Source organism: Cryptomeria japonica, unplaced genomic scaffold (assembly GCF_030272615.1).
Source record: "Cryptomeria japonica unplaced genomic scaffold, Sugi_1.0 HiC_scaffold_325, whole genome shotgun sequence".
Taxonomy (NCBI): Eukaryota; Viridiplantae; Streptophyta; class Pinopsida; order Cupressales; family Cupressaceae; genus Cryptomeria; species Cryptomeria japonica.
Window position 1 is genome coordinate 27,501 of NW_026729147.1, and position 11,131 is coordinate 38,631.

The following is an 11,131-nucleotide window of genomic DNA, read 5'->3' on the forward strand; positions in this document are numbered from 1 at the left end:
CGAAGTGGGGTTATTGGAGCGCATCAAAGGTGCGCAATGCTGGTGCGAACCCGGGAGCGCTCCGATGTGTGCTCCAAGGTGCGGCGTGCACGAAGTCCGAGCCCGGTTTGCCCCGGGTGCGCACCTCGCGTGCACCTTCGCCGGGGTGAGCACCTTGGTGTGCAGACCTTGGTTGGGTTGCGCGCCCTGGTGCGCACCAAGGAGCGCTCTGAAGTGTGCTCCAAGGTGCGGCGTGCACGAAGTCGGAGCCCGGTTTGCCCCGGGTGTGCACCTCGGGTGCGCACCTCGCGTGCACCTTCGCTGCGGTGGGCACCTTGGCTGGGTTGCGCGCCTTGGTGGGCACCATGCAGTGCACGAAGTCGGAGCCCGGATTGCCCCGGGCGCGCACCTCCGCCAGGGTGGGCACCTTGGTGCGCACAACTTGCCTGGGCTGCGCACCAGGAAGGGCTCAAGATGGCACCCGCGTTCCGTTTTTTTCACTATCTTTCAGAACGGAAATTTTAAAATCTCATTTTTTTTTGCCTTTTCTGGAAATTAGTGAAGGCAGCGCATCAAAGGTGCGCAACGCTGGTGCGAACCTGGGAGCGCTCCGATGTGTGCTCCAAGGTGCGGCGTGCACGAAGTCGGACCCCGGTTTGCCCCGGGTGCGCACCTCGCGTGCACCTTGGTGCGCACACCTTGGCTGGGTTGCGCGCCCTGGTGGGCACCATGGTGCGCACCAAGGAGCGCTCCGAAGTGTGCTCCAAGGTGCGGCGTGCACGAAGTCGGAGCCCGGTTTGCCCCGGGTGCGCACCTCGCGTGCACCTTCGCCGCGGTGGGCACCATGGCGTGCACGAAGTCGGAGCCCGGTTTGCCCCGGGTGCGCACCTCGCGTGCACCTTCGCCGGGGTGGGCACCTTGGTGTGCAGACCTTGGCTGGGTTGCGCGCCCTGGTGGGCACCATGGTGCGCACCAAGGAGCGCTCCGAAGTGTGCTCCAAGGTGCGGCCTGCACGAAGTCGGAGCCCGGTTTGCCCCGGGTGTGCACCTCGGGTGGGCACCTTGGTGCGCATGCCTTGCCTGGGCTGCGCACCAGGGCGGGCTCAAGATGGCACCCGCGTTCCTTTTTTTTCACTATCTTTCAAAACGGAAATTTTAAAATCTCATTTTTTTTTGCCTTTTTCTGGAAATTAGTGAAGGCAGCGCATCAAAGGTGCGCACCTCGCTGCCCACCACGGTGCGCAACGCCGGTGGGCACCCGGGAGTGCTTCGAAGTGTGCTCCAAGGTGCTGCGTGCACGTTGTCGGAGCCCGGTTTGCCCCGGGTGCGCACCTCGCGTGCACCTTCGTCGGGGTGGGCACCTTGGCTGGGTTTGCCCCGGCTGCGCTCCGAAGCGGGGTTATTGGAGCGCCGCCTCTTTTTTTGTCGGAGCGTTTGGTGGGGTTTCTCGCATTGGCTCTTCCGAGGCCCGGTTGCCACCCTGGCGCGCACGAAGTCGGAAGTAGGGTTAATTGCCCGGGTGCGCACCTTTGCCAGGGTGGGCACCTTACCTGGGCTGCGCACCAGGGCGGGCTCAAGATGGCACGCGCGTTCCGTTTTTTTCACTATCTTTCAAAACGGAAATTTTAAAATCTCCTTTTTTTTTTGCCTTTTCTGGAAATTAGTGAAGGCAGCGCATCAAAGGTGCGCACCTCGCTGCCCACCTTGGTGTGCTCTGAGGTGCGCACCCGGGAGCGCTACGAAGTGTGCTCCAAGGTGCGGCGTGCACGTTGTCGGAGCCCGGTTTGCCCCGGGTGCGCACCTCGCCTGCACCTTGGCCGGGGTGGGCACCTTGGCTGGGTTTGCCCAGGGTGCGCTCCGAAGCGGGGTTACTGGAGCGCCCCCTCTTTTTTTGTCAGAGCGTTTGGTGGGGTTTCTCGCATTGGCTCTTCCCAGGCCCGGTTGTTGGGTGCGCTCCCACCCTGGCGCGCGCGAAGTTGGAAGTTGGGTTAATTGCCCGGGCGCGCACCTTCGCCAGGGTGGGCACCTTGGTGCGCACACCTTGGCTGGGCTGCGCACCAGGGCGGGCTCAAGATGGCACCAGCATTCCCTTTTTCTCACTATCTTTCAAAACGGAAATTTTAAAATCTCGTTTTTTTTTTGCCTTTTATGGAAATTAGTGAAGGCATCGCATCAAAGGTGCGCACCTCGCTGCCCACCTTGGTGTGCTCCGAGGTGCCCACCACGGTGCGCAACGCCGGTGCGAACCCGAAAAGGCCACAGGCCAAAAGTGGGATGCGAGACAAAAAAAAATGGGACCCGAGGACCAAAATTGGGTTCCCAGGTCGAAGACAGGGCAACCGGACAAGAAACGACCTCTAAGGCTCGAAATGAGTCCCGGCGACTAAAACTTGACAAGAAGCACCCATCAGGCACCCAACTCGACACCCATGGGATGCCGACCCACCCGGGCTTCCACCTAGCACACCTTGGCACCCACCCACCCTCGCACCCAACCTCGCACCCAACTTAGCACCTTTGAACCCACATTGGCACTCACCCTGACCCTGGCACCTTGGAACCCACATTGGCACTCACCTTGACCCTGGCACCCACCTTTGCACTCACCTTGGGACCCACCCTGGCTCCCACCTCGGCACCCACCCAGACACCCACCTTGGTTCCTTGGCACCCACCTTGGATCCTTGGCACCCACCCCGACACCCACCTTGGCACGCAACTTGGCTACTTGCCACCCATCTTGGCTCCTTGACGCCCACCCCGACAACCACCCCGTGACCTACCCTGGCTAGGGTTGGTGCACACCCACCCTGGTGCCCACCTTGGCACCCACCCTATGACCCACCTTGGCACGCACCTTAGTACCCACCCCGTTACCCACCCTAGGACCCACCCCGTGACCCACCTTGGCCAGGGTGGGTGCCTTGGTGCGCACAACTTGCCTGGGCTGCACACCAGGGCGGGCTCAAGATGGCACCCGCGTTCCGTTTTTTTCACTATCTTTCAAAACGGAAATTTTAAAATCTCATTTTTTTCTTTTTTTTGCCTTTTCTGGAAATTAGTGAAGGCAGCGCATCAAAGGTGCGCAATGCTGGTGCGAACCCGGGAGCGCTCCGATGTGTGCTCCAAGGTGCGGCGTGCACGAAGTCCGAGCCCGGTTTGCCCCGGGTGCGCACCTCGCGTGCACCTTCGCCGGGGTGAGCACCTTGGCTGGGTTGCGCGCCCTGGTGCGTACCAAGGAGCGCTCTGAAGTGTGCTCCAAGGTGCGGCGTGCACGAAGTCGGAGCCCGGTTTTCCCCGGGTGTGCACCTCGGGTGCGCACCTCGCGTGCACCTTCGCTGCGGTGGGCACCTTGGCTGGGTTGCGCGCCTTGGTGGGCACCATGCAGTGCACGAAGTCGGAGCCCGGTTTGCCCCGGGCGCGCACCTCCGCCAGGGTGGGCACCTTGGTGCGCACAACTTGCCTGGGCTGCGCACCAGGAAGGGCTCAAGATGGCACCCGCGTTCCGTTTTTTTCACTATCTTTCAGAACGGAAATTTTAAAATATCGTTTTTTTTTGCCTTTTCTGGAAATTAGTGAAGGCAGCGCATCAAAGGTGCGCAACGCTGGTGCGAACCTGGGAGCGCTCCGATGTGTGCTCCAAGGTGCGGCGTGCACAAAGTCGGAGCCCGGTTTGCCCCGGGTGCGCCCTGGTGGGCACCATGGTGCGCACCAAGGAGCGCTCCGAAGTGTGCTCCAAGGTGCGGCCTGCACGAAGTCGGAGCCCGGTTTGCCCCGGGTGTGCACCTCGGGTGGGCACCTTGGTGCGCATGCCTTGCCTGGGCTGCGCACCAGGGCGGGCTCAAGATGGCACCCGCGTTCCTTTTTTTTCACTATCTTTCAAAACGGAAATTTTAAAATCTCATTTTTTTTTGCCTTTTTCTGGAAATTAGTGAAGGCAGCGCATCAAAGGTGCGCACCTCGCTGCCCACCACGGTGCGCAACGCCGGTGGGCACCCGGGAGTGCTTCGAAGTGTGCTCCAAGGTGTTGCGTGCACGTTGTCGGAGCCCGGTTTGCCCCGGGTGCGCACCTCGCGTGCACCTTCGTCGGGGTGGGCACCTTGGCTTGGTTTGCCCCGGCTGCGCTCCGAAGCGGGGTTATTGGAGCGCCGCCTCTTTTTTTGTCGGAGCGTTTGGTGGGGTTTCTCGCATTGGCTCTTCCGAGGCCCGGTTGCCACCCTGGCGCGCACGAAGTCGGAAGTAGGGTTAATTGCCCGGGTGCGCACCTTTGCCAGGGTGGCACCTTACCTGGGCTGCGCACCAGGGCGGGCTCAAGATGGCACGCGCGTTCCGTTTTTTTCACTATCTTTCAAAACGGAAATTTTAAAATCTCCTTTTTTTTTTGCCTTTTCTGGAAATTAGTGAAGGCAGCGCATCAAAGGTGCGCACCTCGCTGCCCACCTTGGTGTGCTCTGAGGTGCGCACCCGGGAGCGCTACGAAGTGTGCTCCAAGGTGCGGCGTGCACGTTGTCGGAGCCCGGTTTGCCCCGGGTGCGCACCTCGCCTGCACCTTGGCCGGGGTGGGCACCTTGGCTGGGTTTGCCCAGGGTGCGCTCCGAAGCGGGGTTACTGGAGCGCCCCCTCTTTTTTTGTCAGAGAGTTTGGTGGGGTTTCTCGCATTGGCTCTTCCCAGGCCCGGTTGTTGGGTGCGCTCCCACCCTGGCGCGCGCGAAGTTGGAAGTTGGGTTAATTGCCCGGGCGCGCACCTTCGCCAGGGTGGGCACCTTGGTGCGCAAACCTTGGCTGGGCTGCGCACCAGGGCGGGCTCAAGATGGCACCAGCATTCCCTTTTTCTCACTATCTTTCAAAACGGAAATTTTAAAATCTCGTTTTTTTTTTGCCTTTTATGGAAATTAGTGAAGGCATCGCATCAAAGGTGCGCACCTCGCTGCCCACCTTGGTGTGCTCCGAGGTGCCCACCACGGTGCGCAACGCCGGTGCGAACCCGGGAGCGCCCCGATGTGTGCTCCAAGGTGCGGCGTGCACGAAGTCGGACCCCGGTTTGCCCCGGGTGCGCACCTCGCGTGCACCTTGGTGCGCACACCTTGGCTGGGTTGCGCGGCCTGGTGGGCACCATGGTGCGCACCAAGGAGCGCTCCGAAGTGTGCTCCAAGGTGCGGCGTGCACGAAGTCGGAGCCCGGTTTGCCCCGGGTGCGCACCTTCGCCGCGGTGGGCACCATGGCGTGCACGAAGTCGGAGCCCGGTTTGCCCCGGGTGCGCACCTCGCGTGCACCTTCGCCGGGGTGGGCACCTCGGCTGGGTTGCGCGCCCTGGTGCGCACCAAGGAGCGCTCTGAAGTGTGCTCCAAGGTGCGGCGTGCACGAAGTCGGAGCCCGGTTTGCCCCGGGTGTGCACCTCGCGTGCACCTTCGCTGCGGTGGGCACCTTGGCTGGGTTGCGCGCCTTGGTGGGCACCATGCAGTGCACGAAGTCGGAGCCCGGTTTGCCCCGGGCGCGCACCTCCGCCAGGGTGGGCACCTTGGTGCGCACAACTTGCCTGGGCTGCGCACCAGGAAGGGCTCAAGATGGCACCCGCGTTCCGTTTTTTTCACTATCTTTCAGAACGGAAATTTTAAAATATCGTTTTTTTTTGCCTTTTCTGGAAATTAGTGAAGGCAGCGCATCAAAGGTGCGCAACGCTGGTGCGAACCTGGGAGCGCTCCGATGTGTGCTCCAAGGTGCGGCGTGCACGAAGTCGGACCCCGGTTTGCCCCGGGTGCGCACCTCGCGTGCACCTTGGTGCGCACACCTTGGCTGGGTTGCGCGCCCTGGTGGGCACCATGGTGCGCACCAAGGAGCGCTCCGAAGTGTGCTCCAAGGTGCGGCGTGCACGAAGTCGGAGCCCGGTTTGCCCCGGGTGCGCACCTCGCGTGCACCTTCGCCGCGGTGGGCACCATGGCGTGCACGAAGTCGGAGCCCGGTTTGCCCCGGGTGCGCACCTCGCGTGCACCTTCGCCGGGGTGGGCACCTTGGTGTGCAGACCTTGGCTGGGTTGCGCGCCCTGGTGGGCACCATGGTGCGCACCAAGGAGCGCTCCGAAGTGTGCTCCAAGGTGCGGCCTGCACGAAGTCGGAGCCCGGTTTGCCCCGGGTGTGCACCTCGGGTGGGCACCTTGGTGCGCATGCCTTGCCTGGGCTGCGCACCAGGGCGGGCTCAAGATGGCACCCGCGTTCCTTTTTTTTCACTATCTTTCAAAACGGAAATTTTAAAATCTCATTTTTTTTTGCCTTTTTCTGGAAATTAGTGAAGGCAGCGCATCAAAGGTGCGCACCTCGCTGCCCACCACGGTGCGCAACGCCGGTGGGCACCCGGGAGTGCTTCGAAGTGTGCTCCAAGGTGCTGCGTGCACGTTGTCGGAGCCCGGTTTGCCCCGGGTGCGCACCTCGCGTGCACCTTCGTCGGGGTGGGCACCTTGGCTGGGTTTGCCCCGGCTGCGCTCCGAAGCGGGGTTATTGGAGCGCCGCCTCTTTTTTTGTCGGAGCGTTTGGTGGGGTTTCTCGCATTGGCTCTTCCGAGGCCCGGTTGCCACCCTGGCGCGCACGAAGTCGGAAGTAGGGTTAATTGCCCGGGTGCGCACCTTTGCCAGGGTGGGCACCTTACCTGGGCTGCGCACCAGGGCGGGCTCAAGATGGCACGCGCGTTCCGTTTTTTTCACTATCTTTCAAAACGGAAATTTTAAAATCTCCTTTTTTTTTTGCCTTTTCTGGAAATTAGTGAAGGCAGCGCATCAAAGGTGCGCACCTCGCTGCCCACCTTGGTGTGCTCTGAGGTGCGCACCCGGGAGCGCTACGAAGTGTGCTCCAAGGTGCGGCGTGCACGTTGTCGGAGCCCGGTTTGCCCCGGGTGCGCACCTCGCCTGCACCTTGGCCGGGGTGGGCACCTTGGCTGGGTTTGCCCAGGGTGCGCTCCGAAGCGGGGTTACTGGAGCGCCCCCTCTTTTTTTGTCAGAGCGTTTGGTGGGGTTTCTCGCATTGGCTCTTCCCAGGCCCGGTTGTTGGGTGCGCTCCCACCCTGGCGCGCGCGAAGTTGGAAGTTGGGTTAATTGCCCGGGCGCGCACCTTCGCCAGGGTGGGCACCTTGGTGCGCACACCTTGGCTGGGCTGCGCACCAGGGCGGGCTCAAGATGGCACCAGCATTCCCTTTTTCTCACTATCTTTCAAAACGGAAATTTTAAAATCTCGTTTTTTTTTTGCCTTTTATGGAAATTAGTGAAGGCATCGCATCAAAGGTGCGCACCTCGCTGCCCACCTTGGTGTGCTCCGAGGTGCCCACCACGGTGCGCAACGCCGGTGCGAACCCGGGAGCGCCCCGATGTGTGCTCCAAGGTGCGGCGTGCACGAAGTCGGACCCCGGTTTGCCCCGGGTGCGCACCTCGCGTGCACCTTGGTGCGCACACCTTGGCTGGGTTGCGCGGCCTGGTGGGCACCATGGTGCGCACCAAGGAGCGCTCCGAAGTGTGCTCCAAGGTGCGGCGTGCACGAAGTCGGAGCCCGGTTTGCCCCGGGTACGCACCTCGCGTGCACCTTCGCCGGGGTGGGCACCTCGGCTGGGTTGCGCGCCCTGGTGCGCACCAAGGAGCGCTCCGAAGTGTGCTCCAAGGTGCGGCGTGCACGAAGTCGGAGCCCGGTTTGCCCCGGGTGCGCACCTTCGCCGCGGTGCGCACCATGGCGTGCACGAAGTCGGAGCCCGGTTTGCCCCGGGTGCGCACCTCGCGTGCACCTTCGGCGGGGTTGCGCGCCCTGGTGGGCACCATGGTGCGCACCAAGGAGCGCTCCGAAGTGTGCTCCAAGGTGCGGCGTGCACGAAGTCGGAGCCCGGTTTGCCCCGGGTGCGCACCTCGCGTGCACCTTCGGCGGGGTTGCGCGCCCTGGTGGGCACCATGGTGCGCACCAAGGAGCGCTCCGAAGTGTGCTCCAAGGTGCGGCGTGCACGAAGTCGGAGCCCGGTTTGCCCCGGGTGCGCACCTCGCGTGCACCTTCGCCGCGGTGGGCACCATGGCGTGCACGAAGTCGGAGCCCGGTTTGCCCCGGGTGCGCACCTCGCGTGCACCTTCGCCGGGGTGGGCACCTCGGCTGGGTTGCGCGCCCTGGTGCGCACCAAGGAGCGCTCCGAAGTGTGCTCCAAGGTGCGGCGTGCACGAAGTCGGAGCCCGGTTTGCCCCGGGTGCGCACCTCGCGTGCACCTTCGCCAGGGTGGGCACCTCGGTGCGCACACCTTCTCAATGTTTTCTTGCCTTTTCTGGAAATTGGTGAAGGCAGCGCATCAAAGGTGCGCACCTCGGTGTGCTCCGAGGTGCGAACCCGAGAGCGCTCCGAGGTGCCCACGAAGTCGAAAGTCGGGTTAATTGCATTGTTTTCCCCGGGTGCGCTCCGAGGTGCGCAACATCGGCGCGCACCAAGGAGGGCTCCGAAGTGTGCTCCAAGGTGCGCACGATGGCGTGCACCTCTGGTGCGCACGATTCGGAGCTCGGTTTGACCGGGGTGCGCACACCTTGGCTGGGTTGCGCACCTTTTGTGCGCTCCAAGGTGCGCACGAAGTCGGAGCTCGGTTTGCCCCGGGTGCGCACCTTCGCCAGGGTGCGCACCTTGATGCGCACGCCTTGGCTGGGCTGCGCACCTTGGTGGGCGCCATGGTGCGCACCTTTCGTGCGCTCCAAGGTGCGCACGAAGTCGGAGCTCGGTTTGCCCCGGGTGCGCACCTTGGTGGGCGCCATGGTGCACTCCGAGGTGCCCAAGATTGGTGCGCACCAAGGAGCGCTCCGAAGTGCGCTCCAAGGTGCGCGCGAAGTCGAAAGTTGGGTTAATTGTCCGGTTTGCCTCGGGTGCGCACCTTGCGTGCACCTTCGCCAGGGTGGGCGCCTTGGTGCGCACACCTTGGCTGGGCTGCGCACACCTTGGCACCCGCGTTTCCTTCATTTTAAATTTTTTTTTTTTACAATCTCTCAAGTGGGAAATTCTATAATCTCAACTTTTTTTGCCTTTTCAGGAAACTTTTGAATGGAGCGCATCATTGGTGCGCTCCGAAGTGTGCTCCAAAGCTCTCTCCAGCTGCGTGCACCTGCCCCGGCCGCGCACCCGGCCCCGCCCAGCTTCGCTCACCTGTCCCGGGCGTCTGGTGCGGAACCTTAGAGTAAGAAACATCACCGTGCACCTTGGCCAACGTGCGCGACTCGACCGAGCGCGCACTGGCCGAGGTGCACACCGATTTCACCTGGGTGCGCGCGCAGCACCTCGGGCGCACCGGGGTGCGCGCACAACGCCCGGGTTGCACCGTGGCCTGTGTGCTCGGGGCGCCTCGGGTGCGCGCTCGGTGTCGCCCCCGCGCGCGCGGTAGTGCGGGCAGCGCACCCCGGCCCGGCCCGGCCCCGACGAGAACGCAAACGGGCAAAAGGTTTATTCAAATAGCATTGCGACGCCCGGCGAAAAACTAAAAAAGGGTGCAACACCGGGACTTCCCGGGAGGTCACCCATCCCAGTACTACTCCGGCCCAAGCGCGCTTAACTGCGGAGTTCTGATGGGATCCGGTGCACTAACGCTGGTATGATCGCACCCGTTATGAGCTTGTCGCAGTGTGTACTTAGCAAACCGCGACCCACGTGCGAATCCACCCCGGCCACCCACCCCCGTCGAGGTGCACACCCTCCCTCGCGAAGTGCGCCCCGTTCGCCAAGTGTGAGCCCTGCCCGGGTGCGCGCACCTTGCTAGGGCGTCGGGTGTGCACCCGGCCCGGCCTACGTGCGTGCACCTGGAGGGGGCGTCGTGTGCGTGCAGTGTCCCGTCTGCAACGCGGTGCCCACACACCACCTCGGGCGCAACGACCTGCGCTCACATGTGGGCCGAGTGCACCTTGGTGCATGTTCGGGGCGCCTCGGGTGCACGCTCGATCTTGCCCCGGTGCACCAAGGCGCTCGGTTTGCCCCGGGTGCGCACTTGGTGCAAGGTGGGCACCCAAAATAGGGATCAAGCACCAAAACACAAGTTTCGGGATGCAAAATGGGACCCAAGGACCACAAATGCGTTCCAAGACCCATGATGGGTCCACGAGAACAAAAATGTGTTCCGAGACTTAATAAACAAATATTGGGTTTTAGGAGAAGAAACATGCTCTGATGCCCAAAACGAGAATCGACCCCGAAAAGGCCACAGGCCAAAAGTGGGATGCGAGACAAAAAAAAATGGGACCCGAGGACCAAAATTGGGTTCCCAGGTCGAAGACAGGGCAACCGGACAAGAAACGACCTCTAAGGCTCGAAATGAGTCCCGACGACTAAAACTTGACAAGAAGCACCCATCAGGCACCCAACTCGACACCCATGGGATGCCGACCCACCCGGGCTTCCACCTAGCACACCTTGGCACCCACCCACCCTCGCACCCAACCTCGCACCCAACTTAGCACCTTTGAACCCACATTGGCACTCACCCTGACCCTGGCACCTTGGAACCCACATTGGCACTCACCTTGACCCTGGCACCCACCTTTGCACTCACCTTGGGACCCACCCTGGCTCCCACCTCGGCACCCACCCAGACACCCACCTTGGTTCCTTGGCACCCACCTTGGATCCTTGGCACCCACCCCGACACCCACCTTGGCACGCAACTTGGCTACTTGCCACCCACCTTGGCTCCTTGACGCCCACCCCGACAACCACCCCGTGACCTACCCTGGCTAGGGTTGGTGCACACCCACCCTGGTGCCCACCTTGGCACCCACCCTATGACCCACCTTGGCACGCACCTTAGTACCCACCCCGTTACCCACCCTAGGACCCACCCCGTGACCCACCTTGGCCAGGGTGGGTGCACCCACCCTGGTGCCCACCTTGGCACCCACCCATCCTAGCACCCAGCCTGTGACCGGGCTTGGAACCCAACCTTGCACCCGCACCCGTCTTGGCCAGTGTGGGTGCGCACCCATCCTGGCACCCACGTTGTGACACACCCTTTAACCCACGCACCCTAGCACCCACGTTGGCACCCACCTTGGAACCCAACCTAGCAACTTGGCACCCACCCCGTGACCCACCTTGGCATCCACCATAGCAGTCGCCGACTTGGCACCCACCTCGGCACCCACCTTGACACTTGTGGACCCACCTTGCCACTCACCC

At 62.7% G+C, this 11,131-nt stretch overlaps 1 non-coding gene across 1 annotated transcript; it reads right to left on the minus strand.

Moving 5' to 3' along the window:
- Nucleotides 1-9,450: 9,450 nt before the first annotated feature.
- LOC131870402 (5S ribosomal RNA) lies at nt 9,451-9,569 on the minus strand. The gene has a single exon (XR_009368713.1). It is a non-coding gene; the product is annotated as a 5S ribosomal RNA (ribosomal RNA).
- Nucleotides 9,570-11,131: the final 1,562 nt, after the last annotated feature.